This window comes from Hordeum vulgare, chromosome 7H (genome assembly GCF_904849725.1).
Source record: "Hordeum vulgare subsp. vulgare chromosome 7H, MorexV3_pseudomolecules_assembly, whole genome shotgun sequence".
Classification (NCBI taxonomy): domain Eukaryota; kingdom Viridiplantae; phylum Streptophyta; class Magnoliopsida; order Poales; family Poaceae; genus Hordeum; species Hordeum vulgare.
In genome coordinates, this window is record NC_058524.1 from 56673933 (window position 1) to 56693399 (window position 19467).

Genomic DNA, 19467 nt, shown 5'->3' on the forward strand with positions numbered 1-19467 from the left:
ACGTGCTAAATTTATTTCAATCAACATGCATAGATGCTTAGCTACAATGTAAAACATTCCCAATTAGGAAAATTGGGATGTTACACTCCTCCCATCGGGCCCGCTCGTTGGTGGCAGCCCTCATCATTTCCTTCATTTTCCCCAAAAACCCTCGTGCCCGCGTGCGCTCCCGCCCCACCCCTGCCATGGACGACGGCCTCGACGCTGCCGCCGGCCTCGCCTCATCCAGCATGACGATCGGCCCCACTCCTGTAAAGGCAAGCCTCGCGCCCCTCGCAAGACCGCCGTCGCGCCTAAGCCAAAGAAGACGATGACGCCCGAACAACGCGCAAGGGGATCGGCCAAGACGAAGGGCCACAGGCACGCGGCGGACGCCAGGGATGAAGCCATCACGGCGGCCACCGTCGCCGCTGCCTTGCAGTAGGAGGTCACCAACGCCCGCGTTGCGACGACAACGAGGGCGGCGCTCTATATACTAGGGTTAAACCCTAGCCAGCACAGCCTCGTCGACGCCGCCGTGGTCGTGCCAGCACCGGCTCATCCGCGTTCCCTCGGATGGTGCTGCCCGACTCACCCCGCGCGTCGGCTTGCACCTTGATGCCCGGCTTCCACGTCTACTGATACGTTCATTTTGCATCATGCTTTCATGTTGATATTTATTGCTTTATGGGCTGTTATATTACTTTGTGGTACCATATTTATGTTTTTTCTCTCTTATTTTTGCAAGGTTTATTTGAAGAGGGAGAATTCAGGCAACTGGAATTCTGGACTGAAAAAGGAGCAAATCTTAGTCCACTATTCTGCACATCTCCAAATGCCCTGAAAAGTTACGTGAATTTTTTTGGGATTATATAAAAAATATTGGGCGAAAGAAGTACCGGAGAGGGGCCACCAGGGCTCCACAAGCCCTGCCACTGTCGCCCCCTGGTGGCGGAGTGGGGGCTTGTGGGCTCCGTGACGGCCCTCTAGCTCCCCCCTTTTGCTATATGAAGGGTTTCGTTCCAGAAAAAATCATTCGGGAGCTTTTTCGTGGTTTCACCGCCGCCACGAGGCGGAACTTGAGCAGATCCAATCTAGAGCTCCGACAGGACGATCCTGCCGGGGAAACTTCCCTCCCGGAGGGGGAAATCGTCGCCATCGTCATCACCAACACTCCTCTCGTCGGAGGGGAGGCATCTTCATCAACATCTTCATCAGCACCATCTCCTCTCCAATCCCTAGTTCATCTCTTGTAACCAATCTTCGTCTCGCAACTCCGATTGGTACTTGTAAGGTTGCTAGTAGTGTTGATTACTCGTTGTAGTTGATGCTAGTTGAATTACTTGGTGGAAGAGTTTATATTCAGATCCTTGATGCTATTCATTACACCTCTGATCATGATTATGATTATGCTTTGTGAGTAGTTACTTTTGTTCCTGAGGACATGGGATAAGTCATGCTGATAATAGTCATGTGAGTTTGATATTCGTTCGGTATTTTGATATGTTGTATGTTGTTTTTCCTCTAGTGGTGTTATGTGAACGTCGACTACATAACACTTCACCATATTTGGGCCTAGAGGAAGGCATTGGGGAGTAGTAAGTAGATGATGGGTTGCTGGAGTGACAGAAGCTTAAACCCCAGTCTATGCGTTGCTTCGTGAGGGGCTGATTTGGATCCACTAGTTTAATGCTATGGTTAGACTTTGTCTTAATTCTTCTTTTGTAGTTGCGGATGCTTGCGAGAGAGGTTAATCATAAGTGGGATGCTTGTCTAAGTAAGGGGGCAGTACCCAAGCGCCGGTCCACCCACATATCAAACTATCAAAGTAACGAACGCGAATCATATGAACATGATGAAACTAGCATGACAGAAATTCCCGTGTGTCCTCGGGACAGTTTTTCCTCCTATAAGACTTTGTTCAGGCTTGTCCCTTGCTACAAAAGGGATTGGTCCACTTGCTGCACCATTGCTACTACTTGTTACTTGTTACTTTTTGCTTGCTACGTTCACCTCACTACACAATCACTTGTTACCGCTACTTTCAGTGCTTGCAGTTATTACCTTGCTGAAATCCGTTTATCAGAGCCTTCTGCTCCTCGTTGGGTTCGACACTCTTACTTATCGAAAGGACTACGATTGATCCCCTATACTTGTGGGTCATCAAGACTCTTTTCTGGCGCCGTTGCCGGGGAGTGAAGCGCCTTTGGTAAGTGGAAATTGGTGAGGAAACATTTTTATACTGTGCTGAAATTTATTATCACTTGTCACTATGGAAACTGTTCCTTTGAGGAGTTTGTTCGGGGTATCTTCACCACGAACGGAAGCACGAGGAGTTGTTCCTCAAGTTGAGGTACCTACTAAAAATATCTTTTATGAAATTCCTTCGGGTATGCTTGAGAAACTGCTGGCTAATCCTTTCACAGGAGATGGATCTTCACATCCAGACTTGCATCTGATCTATGTAGATGAAGTTTGTGGTTTATTTAAGCTTGCAGGTTTGCCCGAGGATGAGGTAAAGAAGAAAGTCTTTCCTTTATCTTTGAAGGATAAGGCGTTGACATGGTATAGGCTATGTGATGATACTGGATCATGGGGCTACAATCAGTTGAAATTGGAATTTCATCAAAAGTTCTATCCTATGCATTTAGTACATCGTGATCGGAACTTTATTTATAATTTTTGGCCTCGTGACAGGTAAAGCATAGCTCAAGCTTGGGGGAGGCTTAAATCAATGTTATATTCATGCCCCAATCATGAGCTCTCGAGCGAAATCATCACTCAAAACTTTTATGCTCGACTTTCTCATGAAGATCGTACCATGCTTGACACTTCTTGTACCGGTTCTTTTATGAAGAAGGATATTGATCACAAGTGAAATTTATTGGAGAGAATCAAACGCAACTCTGAAGATTGGGAGCTGGAGGAAGGGAAGGAGTCAGGTATGAATTTCCAGTTTGATTGCGTTAAATCTTTTGTTGAGACAAACACTTTTAGAGATTTTAGCGCTAAGTATGGACTTGACTCTGAGATAGTAGCTTCTCTATGTGAATCTTTTGCTGCTCATGTTGATCTTCCCAAAGATAAGTGGTTTAAATATCATCCTCCTGTAGAAAGCAACATAGCCAAAACCTATCTAGTTGAGGAGAAAGTCATTGCTTTTAGTGATCCTGTTGTTCCTTGTGCTTACACTGAGAAACCACCATACCCTGCTAGGATAAAGGATTATTCTAAAGCTCCAACTGTGATACGTAGGGGTTACATTAGACCACTTGCACCCCCTAAGGAGATTAGAGTTGAACCTAGTGTTGCTATTATCAAAGATCTCTTAGCCGAAGACATAGATAGGCATGTTATCAAATTCTGTGAGGACTCTGCTAGAATTGCTAAACCTCACGCGAAAAACAAACACGGACCTATAGTTGGCATGCCCGTTGTTTCTGTCAAGATAGGAGATCACTGTTACCATGGTTTATGTGATATGGGAGCTAGTGTTAGTGCAATACCCCGTTCCTTATATGATGAAATCAAAGATGAGATTGCACCTGCTGAGTTAGAACCCATTGATGTCACTATTACGCTAGCTAATAGAGACACTATCTGCCCTCTGGGAATTGTGAGAGACGTAGAAGTCCTGTGTGGTAAGACGAAGTATCCTACTGATTTCCTCGTCCTTGGTACTACACAAGATAGCTTTTGTCCCATCATATTTGGTAGACCCTTTCTCAACACTGTCAATGCTCACATTGATTGATTAAGTAGACTGTCACAGTTAGTTTTGAGGGTGTGTCTCATGAATTTAACTTCTCCAAGTTTGGAAGACAACACCATGAAAAAGAGTCGTCTGGAAGGGATGAAATCATTGCTCTTGCCTCTATTGCCGTACCTCCTACGGATCCTTTAGAGCAATATCTGCTTGAGCATGAAAATGATATGCATATGGAGGAGAGAGATGAGATAGATAAAATTGTCTTAGAACAATATCTTATTCTCAAGAATAATCCGCATGTTGAACTGCTTGGGGATCCTCCCCCACCAAAGGGAGATTTTGTGTTCGAGCTTAAGCAGTTGCCTGATACTCTTAAGTATGCCTATCTTGATGAGAAGGAGATATATCCTATTATTATTAGTGCCCTCCTCTTAGAGCACGAAGAGAAGAAGTTACTAAGAACTCTCAGGAAGCACCGGGCTGCTATTGGATATACTCTTGATGATCTTAAGGGTATTAGTCCTACTCTATGTCAACACAAGATTAAAACCGATCCTGACTTTAAACCAGTTGTTGATCATCAAAGGAGATTAAATCCTAAGATGAAAGAGGTCATTAGAAAAGAAATATTAAAGCTTCAGGAAGCAGGAATCATTTATCCTGTTGCTCATAGTGATTGGGTAAGTCTAGTACATTGCGTACCTAAGAAGGGAGGTATCACCGTCGTTCCTAATGATAAGGATGAACTAATCCCACAAAGGATTATTACTGGCTATAGAATGGTGATAGACTTCCGGAAACTGAACAAGGCAACCAGGAAAGGTCATTATCCTTTGCCGTTTATCGACCAAATGCTAGAAAAGCTATCAAAACACACACACTTTTGCTTTCTAGACGGTTATTCAGGTTTCTCGCAAATACCTGTTGCACAATCTGATCAGGAGAAAACCACTTTCACCTGCCCCTTTGGTACCTTTGCTTATAGATGTATGCCTTTTGGCTTATGCAATGCACCTGACACCTTTCAAAGATGTATGATGGCTACATTCTTTGACTTTTGTGAAAAGATTGTCGAGGTTTTCATGGATGACTTCTCCGTTTACGGGTCTTCCTTTGACGATTGCCTCAGCAACCTTGATTGAGTCTTACAGAGATGCGAAGATACCAACCTCGTCTTGAATTGGGAGAAGTGCCACTTTATGGTTAATGAAGGCATCGTCTTAGGACACAAAATTCCTGAAAGAGGCATTGAAGTTGATAAGGCTAAGGTTGATGCAATTGAGAAAATGCCTTTCCCCACAGATATCAGAGGTATACGAAGTTTCCTAGGTCATGTTGGTTTCTATAGAAGGTTCATTAAAGACTTCTCTAAGATTTATAGGCCTCTTACCAACCTCTTGCAGAAGGATGTTCCTTTTGTTTTTGATGAGGATTGTGAGGAAGCTTTCGAAATACTTAAGAAGGCTTTGATAACCGCACCTATTGTTCAACCACGTGACTGGAACTTGCCCTTTGAAATCATGTGTGATGCTAGTGATTATGCTGTTGGTGTTGTTCTAGGACAAAGAGTTGATAAGAATTTGAATGTTATTCACTACGCTAGTAAAACTCTAGACAGTGCCCAAAGAAACTATGCCACTACGGAAAAGGAGTTTTTAGAAGTCGTGTTTGCATGTGAAAAGTTCAGATCTTATATAGTTGACTCCAAAGTCACTATTCACTCTGATCATGCTGCTATTAAGTACCTTATGCAGAAGAAGGACGATAAGCCTAGGTTGATCAGATGGGTTCTCGTGCTACAGGAATTTGATTTGCACGTCGTTGACTGAAAGGGTGCTGATAACCCTGTAGCAGATAACTTGTCTAGGCTAGAGAATGTCCTTGATGACCCACTACCTATTGATGACAACTTTCTTGATGAGCAATTAAATGTCATCCGCACATCACATAGTGCATCGTGGTATGCTGATTATGCAAATTATATCGTAGCCAAATACATACCACCTAGTTTCACCTATCAGCAAAAGAAGAAATTCTTCTTTGATTTGAGACACTACTTTTGGGATGATCCTCACCTTTATAAGGAAGGAGTAGATGGTGTTATTAGATGTTGTGTACCTGAACATGAACAGGGACAGATCTTGCAGAAGTGTCATTCCGAAGCCTACGGAGGACACCATGCTGGAGATAGAACTGCCCATAAGGTATTGCAATCAGGTTTCTATTGGCCCGCTCTCTTCAAGGATGCCCGTAAGTTTGTCTTGTCTTGTGATGAATGGCAAAGAATAGGGAACATCAGTAAGTGTCAGGAAATGCCTATGAACTATTCACTTGTCATTGAACCATTTGATGTGTGGGGCTTTGATTATATGGGACCCTTCCCGAGTTCCAATGGATACACTCACATCTTAGTTGCTGTGGATTACGTCACTAAGTGGGTAGAAGCTATCCCCACTAAAAATGCTGATCACCACACCTCTATTAAGATGCTTAAAGAAGTCATTTTCCCAAGATTTGGAGTCCCTAGATATATGATGGCTGATGGCGGCTCACACTTCATTCATGGTGTTTTCCGCAAGATGCTAGCTAAGTATGATGTCAACCATAGAGTTGCATCTCCTTATCATCCTCAGTCTAGTGGTCAAGTGGAGTTGAGTAATAGGGAGATCAAATTGATCCTACAAAAGACCGTCAATAGATCTCGAAAGAATTGGTCTAGCAAACTTGACGATGCACTATGGGCTTATAGGACTGCTTATAAGAATCCCATGGGTATGTCACCGTATAAAATGGTTTACGGTAAGGTCTGTCATTTACCTCTTGAGCTGGAACACAAAGCTTATTGGGCAATCAAAGAGCTCAACTTTGATTTCAAACTTGCCGGTGAGAAGCGGTTGTTTGATATCAGCTCATTAGATGAATGGAGAGCCCATGCATATGAGAATGCCAAGTTGTTCAAGGAAAAGGTTAAGAGATGTCACGATAAACGAATACAGAAACGAGAGTTCAATGTAGGTGATTATGTCCTGCTATACAATTCTCGTTTGAGATTCTTTGCAGGCAAGCTTCTCTCTAAATGGGAAGATCCCTATGTTATCGAGGAAGTATATCGTTCCGGTGCCATCAAAATCAATAACGCGGAAGGAAATTTTCCTAGAGTGGTAAACGGGCAAAGAATCAAGCATTACATCTCTGGTACTCCCATAAATGTTGAGACCAATATCATCAATGTCATAACTCCAGAGGAGTACATAAGGGATGTTTATCAGCCTGTTTCAGACCCTGAAAACGAAGAGGTGTCTGTTTCGATAAGAAATTGGACTCCGATGCTTTTCCAATAGAAAATTTCCTCCGTTTTGGAATTTTTGGAAAATTAGAAAAATAAAAAGCAGTCCGGAGAGCGCACGAGGCGGCCACAAGCTTGGACACCGCCCCTACCCCCTGGTGGCGGAGGGAGGGCTTGTGGGCACCTCGTGTGCCTCCCGGACTCCGTTTTCTTGCGGAGCACTCCTTCTGGTCTAGAAAAAATCAATATATACTCGCTCGGAGGTTTTGATGTCCGTATCGCGCAGTTTTCCTCTGTTTTCGTTTCGAGCTTGTTTCTGTCGCAGATCTAGGTCAAGATGTCTTCTCAGGATTCGAAGGGGGAGAGCTATGTGCCTGACTACCTTGCTAACCCCAAGGTCTATGGGGACTTGGAACCATATGGCTGGACCACTAATGAGGAAGAGGACTATGAGCCCAAAGGGAAGGAGCAAATGAGTTCCGATGAAGAGGAGGCTCCTCTACCTCAACCTGCGAACACCCATGTGGAGTTTAAGAAGTCAAGCCTCCCTGACCATAGGAAGAAGCCTAAGACCTTGTTTATCCCTTCTCGTTTCTTGCAGGAGAGTAAGCAGGAACTTTGCCATAGAGTGTTGAAACTTGAGGAAGAAAATGACGATCTAAGGGAGCAGAACTTTTTGCTCAAGTGGAAATTAGACAAGCTCAAGACTGCTCCAACTCCACCACCATCACCACCGAAGGAAGACAACTAAGCATTGCAAAAACACGAAAGAAAAGATGAGTTAGAACAAGTGTGTCACTTGCTTGGCAATAAAACTAAAGTTGCCTCAAATAATAGCTTGCATTTGCCCATCTATATTTGGCGTCAGGTGATATACTTTTGCATGTAGTTTGTGCTTGCATATTACTTGCTTGATTCCTATTGTTATTCACGGTTCACTGCTAATAGTTATTCATGGTTCCTAAAAACATTGAACTTGCTTACACTTAATAAATAAGTTGCCTCCTCTAGCAGAATACAGTTGCCTACCAAGTCTGAATTCTCAAACAATAAGGGTATAAGAAGGGGAAAACATAAAAGGGAAGCAGAGAGGAAATGAGCTTACCCGTAGTTTGCTATATTCCCCCGCTACCTTCATGTCCTTCCTGGTAACTTTAGCAATTAAATCTGAATTCCAAACTGAAACCCTTGGAATCAAACTAGGGATTGGTTCGTCCACATCCAATGAGTCCATATACAACAACTACAAGATAAACAAAAAAATGAGTTCCCTGATGGTTTCAAAGAAAATATAATGAAGAACCGAGATAAAAATGTTGGTTCATAGATAGATGGGCTTACCATGAGGTGGAAAACACAACAACAGACAACCTTCTTATTGCCAGGACCTTATGTGAATGCTAGCTTCAGTTGCTCCACGACGAACTGGCATATGTTTGTTTCAGTTATTCCATTAACATCCATAATAGGAGGGAAGCTTTTGGGGGAAATGCTTAAACTTGTTGACGAGACAAGGAAAGATGAAAAAACAAGTGCTAGCCAAGCACGAAGGAAGTCATCATCATGAGCTCCATTCATATCCTTAATCATCTTGCACCATGTTGTAAGAGTTGGTGAATACTTGAAGGTGATATTGTACATATTGTACATTTCCCTAGTGATGTCAGGGCAGTTATCGAAACACACCTTCCTCCCCCTATTTGGCAAAACCCATATCCTACGAATGCTCGAAACATCTACTAGAATCTTTCCCCTCTCTGGAATAACTATTTGTGACACCTCAGGGTCGTAATGCTTCAATATCCACTCGCTAAGATCTCCAAGCATGCTACTAGCTGCAAGGTCCAACAGGCCACCAAACTCTTTTCCAATAATAACACCTTTCTGAGCCAAAATCAACTCTTTGTTCAATTTAAACAACCTTGCAGGCGATGCCCTATTCCTATGTCTCTGTTAAAGACAAAAAAGAAATAAACAATTAACACAAAGTACTGTTTTGATATAAGAAAATTACAAAGCACTGTTGGGCAACATTTTTTAATGAAGTGAGCAATCTGGTACAAATACCCCATTTCCTCTGGTCTTCTAACACTTTGGATTTGGAGGTTCATCCACACGAGCGCCTACATCAGCAGAGTTTTCATCATCGTCGGCACCAATTGCGTCGCTCGCGATATCAGTGGGACGCTCCACTCGAACAACAATTGCCTTAGACCTCTAACGCTTTACCCAATTAAGGGTGGAGTGCCTTTTGGCTGCACCAACAAAAACATATATCACGATGTCAAAAATGTTAAACATACCCAGGCAAGCAAAAACGCATGTTTAAGAAAAAATTATAAACCTCTGAACGATGTTGTTCGGGGACATGAATGGATCAAAATCATGACTAGATGCAGGAGGCACATCCGGGATGACCTTCCTTCTTGCCCCACCCATTTGTTTCCTGCTGCAAAAAAAATACACTACCTCACAAAACCATATGAGTAAACTGATAAAAAACACCGTAAATGATAGCAACAATCTAAACAAATCAATCAAAAATGTTCGTAGAAAAAAACATATCAATCAATAGGTAGTAAAAAGCAACAGTGTTCAAAACCAGGAACATAAAAATATAAATCAGGCAAGTAATTCACAATCCTATAGCAAAACAAGTAAACACATGACTCTGAAAATCTCTGGATCTACAACTACGACAAGACTCGCGCACTCGTGCATTTTGCAGACAACTTCTGAAGGCATAAAAGGCATACTCATTCGAAAACAAAATATAAAACATCACTACAAAAAATCAGCATTTACATCTGGAACATAATCAAACACTCACAAAAAACTGCAGGTAACATTTGAAGACATGCTACACAAGTCATTAACAAAATTGTAGCAATACATATAGATCTAAAAATATTTAACAATTACAACAAGCAACTCTCATGATCCATCCTATGCATGCGCATCCTAACCCCACCACTCTCGAGCAGCCAAACTATAGAAACCCTAACACACAAGGATGGAAATCAGTAGCCGAAACTTGCCCAATGTTGACATCCATCATGTATGCTCCGTTAACACCAACAGTGGACACCAACAAGGACCCAACATATACTCCACGGTTCATCCATCACGGGTGCTACATTCACACCAACATCTACTCGACAAACACGATAGGACGAACAGGATAATGCGCAAAAATCTGAACTCACCAGATATATTTCGCTAGGATTTCACTACGGCTCTACCACGTGGCCAACACCATGAAACCTACCTGCCTCTTCCTTCTCTCCACCTCCTCCACCACGACTTGCTCCTCTAGACCATCACAGAGGCCCACTCCTTTCTCCTCTACTAGAAACCACCACCCGCCCTGAAGGTGGCCGCCGTGACTTCCACGCGAGCTGAATCGCCTCATCTTCGGCTCTAAATCGAGCGTGAAATGGGCGAACAGGTCACCGCGCGTGAGGAAACCACCGTTCGCCCTGGAGGTGGCCGTCGTACCTACCACGCGAGTCGAATCGCCCCACCTCCGACTCTAAATCGAGAACGAAATGGACGAACAGGTCGCCTCCTGGCCTGATCTGGAATGGGAGACCCGACCGCGTCAGATTTGGGGATGAAGGATTGCTCGCGTCGGTAAGGATTTGGTGCGGCGGATGAAGAATCGCGCTCGTGTTGCGCTCGTTCGAACTACTCGAAGCAAGGCGAGAAAGGAAGACGGGAAGTGGTGGGACCCACCACCGATGCTCGCTCGAGGGACGCGCTAGACAAGACAACACTTGAGCACACACTACAAGATACATCCGGGGTCTACCGTGGAGCAACGCTTTGCGCGATTCTCATCGGACGACTTAGAGAGGCGTGTGTCCACGCGAAAGAACGAGTGCAGCTGGGTTAAATACACCCACGGTCCTCGTAATTGTGACGGAGGCACAATACGGTCACTCAACTTCTAAATACGCTCAATACGGTCACCGAATATGATTTGACGTGAAAATACGGTCACTGTAGCACGTATGTGGTGGATACGCTGCTAGTTTGACCAACTGTTGACCGCCACGTTGTGCTCTCTGATTTGGGCAATTTTGCATGGAGGTGTTTTGTGTAAAATAGCCACATTCCCCAATTCCCTTAAATCCCTAACCCTCACCGCACCGCTCGGTTCTATCCCATCCGCCTCTCCGCTCTGCTTCCCCACCACCTTGCTCTGCTTCCCCACCACCGCACCACCATCGCTGTCGTCGAATCCGTTGGCAGTTGCTTCCCCTCTGGTGGTCATGTTTGCGGCAAGCTCCTCCTCCTCTATTGTCCGTCGCCGGGCGCTGGCGCTTCCTCTAGACCGTTGCCCTTCCTGCATGGAGAAGGTGTGCATGTACGTTTCCACCACTGAGAAGCACGACGGGTGGGTCTTCTACAAATGCCAGAAGAATGGGGTTAGTGGTTCTCTTTGATATATTTCCTTTTCATGGTTTGTTCTTGGGTTTTGGATCTAAAGATTGGAGTTTTTGACCTTCGCATCTGCACTGGTTTTGTTTGGTTAGGTGAATTGTGATTTCTGGCACTAGGAATTGGATTACGTCTAGTACCTCATTAAGAAGCACTATATCATCGGCGATGCTGCTGTGGATGCTATTGGAGCGGCGGAGGAACGAAGGAAGGAACTGCTCAAAGCACAAGAACTTACCTGCATGAATGGATCAACCAGCTGGAGGAAGACTCTGAAAAATGAGAGTGCAAATGGGCCGAAAAGGCAGCAAGTTGCTGCACTCATGACCCTTGGGATAGAGCTCGTGATCCTCATGAAGATGCTTGTTGGTGTTGTGGTGCTGTTAGGCTGTGTTGCATTGGTGTTGATCATGTTCAAGATGTGAAGTTGCTATTGATGGTGAAGAACTGTTGTTGTTGATGCTGAAGGAGTGAAGATGATGAAGTATCTCTTTTGGGAAATGTTGTTCTGTCAGTCAGTCCTTGTACTTTGTAGCACTTGAAGTGAGTAGTACTTGTAGATGATGAAGTGAAGATGATGAAGTATCTCTTTTGGGAAGTAGTACTTGTAGTGACTTTGGTTAAATGTGGTGTTAATAGCACTTGTAATGGTTTCAGTGATGTAGTGGCAATGCTATGTTGAACCTAGGAAGCTATGGTTTATCAATGAGATTGTTTATCAATCTGCATTTCTTATATTTACTTTGGAATGCCAGTACTGACTAGAATAGTAACATAAGAAGAATGAGATTGTTTCTCAATGAGACTGTTTATCAATCATAACATAAGAATGCCAGTACTTTGGAATGCCAATAGTGACTAAAATAGTAACATAACATAAGAAGAATGAGATTGTTTATGGTTTATCAATGAGACTGCTTATCAATCATCATAAGAAGAATCCAACACATGATCTTCAAAGTAAATGACCAATGTACTTGAAACCATCCACCAACAGAGTATTTAGCAAAAAGAGTACATGGTGCCATACATGATAATTGCAGCACAACATATAACATGTGCATGTTCTCTTATACATGATCATGGCAACTACTTGAAGATATCAAACATTGATGTTTTTGCAGCCTTTTTTGGACAATCTCCTTGACTCTCAAACCAGCTTGATTTCCTTTTTGCTCCTTGATTCTCCCTGCTTAGCTCCTTTGCTCTCTTTGTAGCAGCTTTCATCCTCTATTGTGCAACAATAAGCTTCTTATCTGCTTTTTTTGCAGCAAGTAGCTTCTTTTCCTCTTCTTTTTTTGCAGAGAGTAGCTTCTTTTCCTCTTCTTTTCTTGCAACAGCTTGTTTCTTTTCCTCTTCTCTTTTTGCAGCAACAATTCTCTTCTCTTCCTCCTTCTTCTGTGCTATGCTTCCCTCTGAGCTCTCTTTTCTTCCTCCTTCTTCTTAGCAACGGCTTTCCTCTCTGCTTCTTGCTTTGCCTTGTTCTCTGCAGCTATTGTTTTCATTGTTTCTTGAATGATCTATTTGGTATCAGCTTGAGCTCTCCTATTTACTTTGCTTCTTCTTTCCTTTTGGCAGCTCTCTCCAATGCAGCCAATGTTCTTCTCTCTGCTAGTTCTGCTTTCTTCTGTGCTACCTCGTGTCTCTTCCTTGCTATGTCTTTAGCTTTTTTCAATTCTTCTTCCCTCCTAGATGCAAGGATGGCTTGCTTTCTCTCCTCTAGCTCCCTATTTTTCGGATTTTTCATTGCCTCCAGCTTCTATGCTAACTCACCTGGCCTAATGATGCTTTAGCTAGCTTGACTTGACTGAGTACCATTAGTCTGGTTGAGCATCATTTGGGCAGCACTCAGAAACCCAGAAGTAGGTAATGGCCTCTGTTGAACCACCCTTGTTGTTGGCATTTGGCAATCATGTTATCCACCATAAGATCTTCAAACACAGCACTTGGTTCTTGTTGTCCCTGCAATTACACAGGAACAATTTGTGTTGGTTATATGGCAAGCATGAAGATATTTCATTTGATTTCAGGATTTGGAACTGTTTATTACCTGATTTAAGATTGGATCATCTTCAGTTGGCACATTGGAAGCAACATTGGCTTCATTGGGAGCTGGCACATTGGAAGCAGCATTGGCTTCATCAGGAGATGGTACATTGGCACATGGTCGTGGAAGTCCAGCCTTAAAATATTTGCATCCAGCCCTGTTGTGATCTGGCTCACCACAGTATGAACAGTGCATGATCACACCATGTCTTGTAATTTTCTTCCCTCCCTTTCTATGGTCAACCTCTCCATGTGCTTTTCTCCTTGCAGTGGAAGGCCTTCCTACATGCTTCTGGTAAAATGGTGACAATATTGTGGGCCCACAAATGTCCTCCCACTCTCTCCTATATTTGCGAGGATATATAATGTTTTCATATGCCTTCTTGAACATTTGCTTTGAGTAGCAAGGGTCTACCAGTTCAAGAGGATCAATTCTATCATTCCCACAACATGCTACCACATGAGAACATGGCACCCCTGATTTCTGAAATCTTATACAGGTGCATGTTCTCTTATGCATGTCAACTATGTAATCTACCCCTGTGTCACCTACTAGGGAAAGACCATCACCTGAGCAATCCACATAGCATGTGGTTGCAAACTCACATGCTTTCTCAACTTGTTTCCTGATTTTAGGGCATATATTACCTGTCCACTTGTCTGATTCAATCTGCTTGTTGTAATGCCTTATCATAAGCTGCCTATAGATTCTGTCAACCATGGTAAATATTGGCAGCTCCCTAGCCTCCAAAATATACCTGCAGATGTCACATGTGTTAAAAGAACCTAAGCAGGAACCATGGTAAATATTTCTTAAATGGTAGGAACCTAAGCAGGAACCATGGTAAATATTTTGAGCTAACCTGTTAAAAACTTCACATATGTTGTCAGTAATATATCACATTTTGGCAAATCACTCTGAAAAGCTTTCACTCAAGTGTTAGGTTCCAGCTCATGCAGCCCCTTGCGGGCATCTGCATTAAGTAGCTTCATTTCCTCCATCCCCTTCTCATATAACTGAACTGTGTTGCTCCTTGCTATCTCAGGGAATAGTTGTTGAACTGCACTTATGAGACCCTTTTGCTTGTGTGACATGATAGTCCAGGGTTCAGTGTTGATGATGCCAAGATCCCTTTTCAGTGTGTCAAGGAACCACATCCAGTTACTGGTGTCCTCCACTTCAACCACATCAATTGCTATTGGAAATATACAGTTATTTGGATCTACACCAACAACTGCAAGTAGTTGACCTCTATACCTTGTTTTAATTTGGCAGCCATCAACAAAGATCACTGGCCTACAACCCTGAAGGAATCCTCTCTTGCAAGCATCCAGACACATGTATAGCTTGCTGAACCTTGCATTCTCATCAAGTGACATATAAAATGATGATCCAGGGTTGCTTCTCCTAACTTCATTAGCATAATTCCAAAGAAGCTTATACTGCCCTTCTTCATCACCATATACTATCTTCATTGCCATCCTTCTTGCTCTCTGCAACTTCATCTTGCCTTGTGTCATGTGCCATTCTTTCTGAACAACCCTAGAAAAATTCATAAGGTTCATGTCTTGATCAACCCTGAAGCTCTCTAGGTGCTTTTGTGCTTGGAATTTAGATGTGAAAGCCCTAATATTCCACTTCTTGCTGCATGTGTGCTCACTAACATATCTTTTCACCATGAAAGCCATAGTATTATTATCATATGATGCCCACAAATACCATGTGCAGTCTTCATCACACCTTGCTTTCAATCTCTTCTCGTCATTCACAAGCAACTTGATATCAACTCTGTTCTGACATGAGTACTCTTTGGTGGCAGTCCTCAACAACTCTACACTCTCAAATACCCGCCCAACATGAAACTTTGGCCTATGAAGATCCTCTTCTCTAAAGGATTTGAACTTCAAATTGAGCTCTTCATCATCTGAATCAAGAGCCCACAAATCACCAGTCTCAGATATGTCTTCATCAGAGTGGTATGCTTCTTTCCCTTTCTCTTGCTTGGTAGGAACTGCTTGCTCTTTCCCTTTTTTTGCTTTGCTTTCTCATTTGATTTCTTTTCATGTTTCTGCTCTGGTTCATCTTCATCTACATTATCTGCATACAGATCATCATCACCACGTCCTATCTCATTGTCACTGTCCACAAGCAGATCAGGCTCATAATCTTCATCTTCTATATCACTTGATACATCCTCTTCTTCCAGTGCATAGTTCAACTGGTTCTGTCTGTCACTCCTCCTCATCCTTACGTTTCCACCTGCCTGTTCTTCATTACCCACATCTGCATGTTCTTCATTACCCACATCTGCCTGTTCTTCATCACCCACATCTGTCTGTACTGATGCCCTCTTAACAAATTCAAACTGGTTGACATCATCAGCTGCATCATAATCAGGATAGACTACTTGAATAGGAATAGGTGTTTCCACTCCTCTTCCAAACTCTGCTTCTGCCTGTTCTTCTCCATGCTCTGCTTCTTCCTCAACTTCTCCATGCTCTGCTTCTGCCTCAGCTTCTCCATGCTCTGCTTCTGCATTATCTGCATTGGTATGCACTCTCCTTGTTGGGCTAAAAACTAGAGGCAGACTAGCTCTTGGATGATTCAAAACATCATCCTCACTAAGGTTAGCTCTGAAGCTATCATCATGATCCAAATAAAGACTGAAAAAGTGGTGACCAATATCAACAAACATGAGCATTCTGCCAGCTTGTTCATCATCAGTTATTGCCCTGAGACCATTTATGCGAAGTGTAAGCATAGGGACACAATAAAAACCTTAAGCCTCACTGCCATCTCATAACCTATTTATTCCACAAGATTTTCAAACATTATAGGTGACCATGTGACGCTTTCCACTTGATCATACCAAATGGCATGTCGATTCACATAAGAACGGTTCCTGCCATGGCCAAGAAAAAAAAAGCCATGGTTGATCTCCACCGAAAAATTGGTGCTTCGACGACGTGACACAACAACAAAAGCACTACATGCATCAGAATCTCTCTATTTAACTCTCAAAAACCCTAATCCCCAATTCCCTTAACCCCAAAATTCTGACTGAAAACCCTAGAACAATCGGTCCACTCTTTCAACTACATTACATCTTAGATGGAAATGCGGCCCTAAAAGGAGGTTCTTTGACAATCAAAATGCACAAACCCAACGAGAAGAAGAGGGAGGGCGGATACTTACTGTAGATAGGAGGTGGCGCCCCTTCCGCGCGACGAACAGGGGCCATCGTCGACGCCTCCCACAAGAAGAACACGTGCGGTGGCGCTGCCTATGCAACCACGGAGGACCTCATCGCCTCAGCTTGCCTGCACCGTCGATGATCGCCGGGGGCGGCGTCGCCTATGCTGCCGCTCCCTTGTTTTCCAATCGAAGACGAACATGCAACATGAGTGGAGCATGGGTCAATGGGTGGATAGCGTGATGGTGAGGGGGCTCGATGCAAAACAACGACGGCCACGCCTCCGCGGTTCGACACCTGGCCTGGACGACCGGTCAACACGTGTTCAACGGTGCTGTACCCACCGCATACGTGCTACAGTGACCGTATTTTCATGTTAAATCGTATTCGATGACCATATTGAACGTATTTAGTAGTTGGGTGATCGTATTATGCTTCTATCGCAATTACAAGGACCATGGATGTATTTATCTCTTTAGGCCTTGTTTGATACTAGTGTATTTTAGAGAATTAGTGGGCTTATTCCGGTCAAACCCCTAAATCCTCACATATCATATAACACCATTTGGTTCTAGTGTATTTGACATGTTTCATCTCCACATTTCCTCACAAATCCCCAAATTCCAGTGCATTTTTCTCAATACACAATACATTAGCCCTACTTAGTGAATTAGGATAAATGGGGATTTGAAGGGATTGAGTAAAGATTGGGGTTTCACCCAATCCGTGTGGGGATTATCCTCACCAATTCTCGAAAACCCTACTACCAAACAAGGCCTTAGAGCATCTCTAACAACTGCCCTATATAGGGAGTGCTGCAAAAAACCTGTCATATAGGGCAAAAAACGCCTAAAAACGGTCTCCAACAGCTGCCCTATCTTGGGCATTTGGCCAAAAAAATTTAGGGCAGTGATCTATATTTTGCCCAAGTGTTGTAAAATATGGGGCACCTAGCCAAATGCCCCATATTTTCTGGCCACGCGCGCGCGTCGAACTGCCACCGGAAGCTTCCCGCCCCGCCGCGCGCCAATAAATCCCCACCCCAGCCGCACGCTGCCGCACCAAATTCGCCGCCGCCCGTCCACCTCCCGCTGTGCCAACCACCCGCCGCCGTTCCCCCTCCCCCCAATCGCCGCCCCCTGCCCCCAATCGCCCCCCGCCGCCGTCGTTCCCCCTCTTCCGCCATGGCACCGCGCCGCCGCCCGAGCTTCGACTTCTTTGGCGTGCGGGAGCGCCCCTCCGGCCGATTCGCGGCGGAGATCACCGCCGACGGAGTTCGGTGGTGGATAGGGACATTCGACTCCGCCGAGCTCGCCGCACGCGCGTATGACGCGGCGGTGATACGATTCGGCCGGCCGCGGCGGGACCTCAACTTCCCCGACATCGAACGTGAATACGCGTTGTGGCTGGCGCCGCCGATGCACTTCGTCGACGTGACGGACGGGCACGAGCAGCGCCGCCAGCAGCGGCGCAGATCGACGAGCTCCGCATGGAGACGCTCCGCCGCGACCACCCCGAGCTCATGCAGGCGGAGCTCGACTTCTTCGCCGGGCGGAAGAAGAAGAAGGCCGCCGCCGCCGCCCGCGCACATCCTGGACTAGGCGCCGCCCCCGATTAGTCGTCGTTAGGTTAAAATTAGGTTTAATTTTATCGCCGTTCTGCTGTTCGTCTGTCGAACTTGTATCTGCTATCTGTCGAAATATAGCCGTATGAGTTTAAATTTCGCGTTGGAGATGCATTTGGGGCAGCTGTTGGAGCAACGCACTGCCCTATCTTGAGCTGCTAGTAAATCAAAAGATGTTTCGCTGTCCTATACTGAGATTTTGGCTGCCCTGTAATTAAAAAATTGCTGCCCTATCTTGGACAGGTGTTAGAGATGCTCTTAGGATATACTCCCTTCGTTCCAAAATATAAGACCTTTTAAGGATTTCACTATGAGACTACATACGGAGCAAAATGAGTGAAACTATACTCTAAAATATGTCTATGTACATCCGTATATAGTTTATAGTACAATCTCTAAAAGGTCTTATATTTAGGAACGGAGGGAGTACGTATGTAAAACTCTTTTTTAGAGCATCTCCAACAGCCGCGCTACGCGCCGCGCCCAAAAAAGGTGTTTGTCGCGCGCGCTTCGGCTGGTTTAGCGCGGGGATAGACGCGGGCTCCAACAGCCGCGCTATAATGCAGCGCGCGCGCCGCTCCAGCAGTGTCCAAAAATGCAGCGCGCACAATTTTTTTTAATAAATAGATTGCATTAAATAAAAAAGATACTAAGTTATTTTACATAGATTGCAACTAGATAGGTAGCTCGAAAACATAGATAGATAGTTCTGTGCTAGATAGTTCGAAAAAAAAAACTAATCCTAATCGCTCCAGTCATCTGCACCACCATCATCGTCGGTGTCGTCGGAGGTTGACAGCCAGATGTCAAACCAACGTTCATCTTCTTCAGTGAAGAAGGACCTCCCGCCTGCATTGACGAGGTCGGCCTGCGCACACGCCAAAGCCTTCCGATGACGCCTGTCCAACCGCTCCTCGCGGCGCCGACGCGTGTCCTCCTCGCGGCCCCGTTCCCAGTATTCCTGCTCGTAGGCGACGTCTTTCGGGTGGCGCCGGCGCCACTCCGCCATGACCCGCTCGTCCTCCCGGGCGACGAGGAGGCGGCGCTGCAGCGCAGTGTGCTCCGCACGGTCTTGTGCGGAGTTTAGACGAGACGACGGGGCCAGGTCTAACGCCTGCTGGAGCGTGCGGACGTCCGGGAAATTCATCTGCAGTCGCGGCCTGCCTAGGCGCCACGCCGCCGCGTC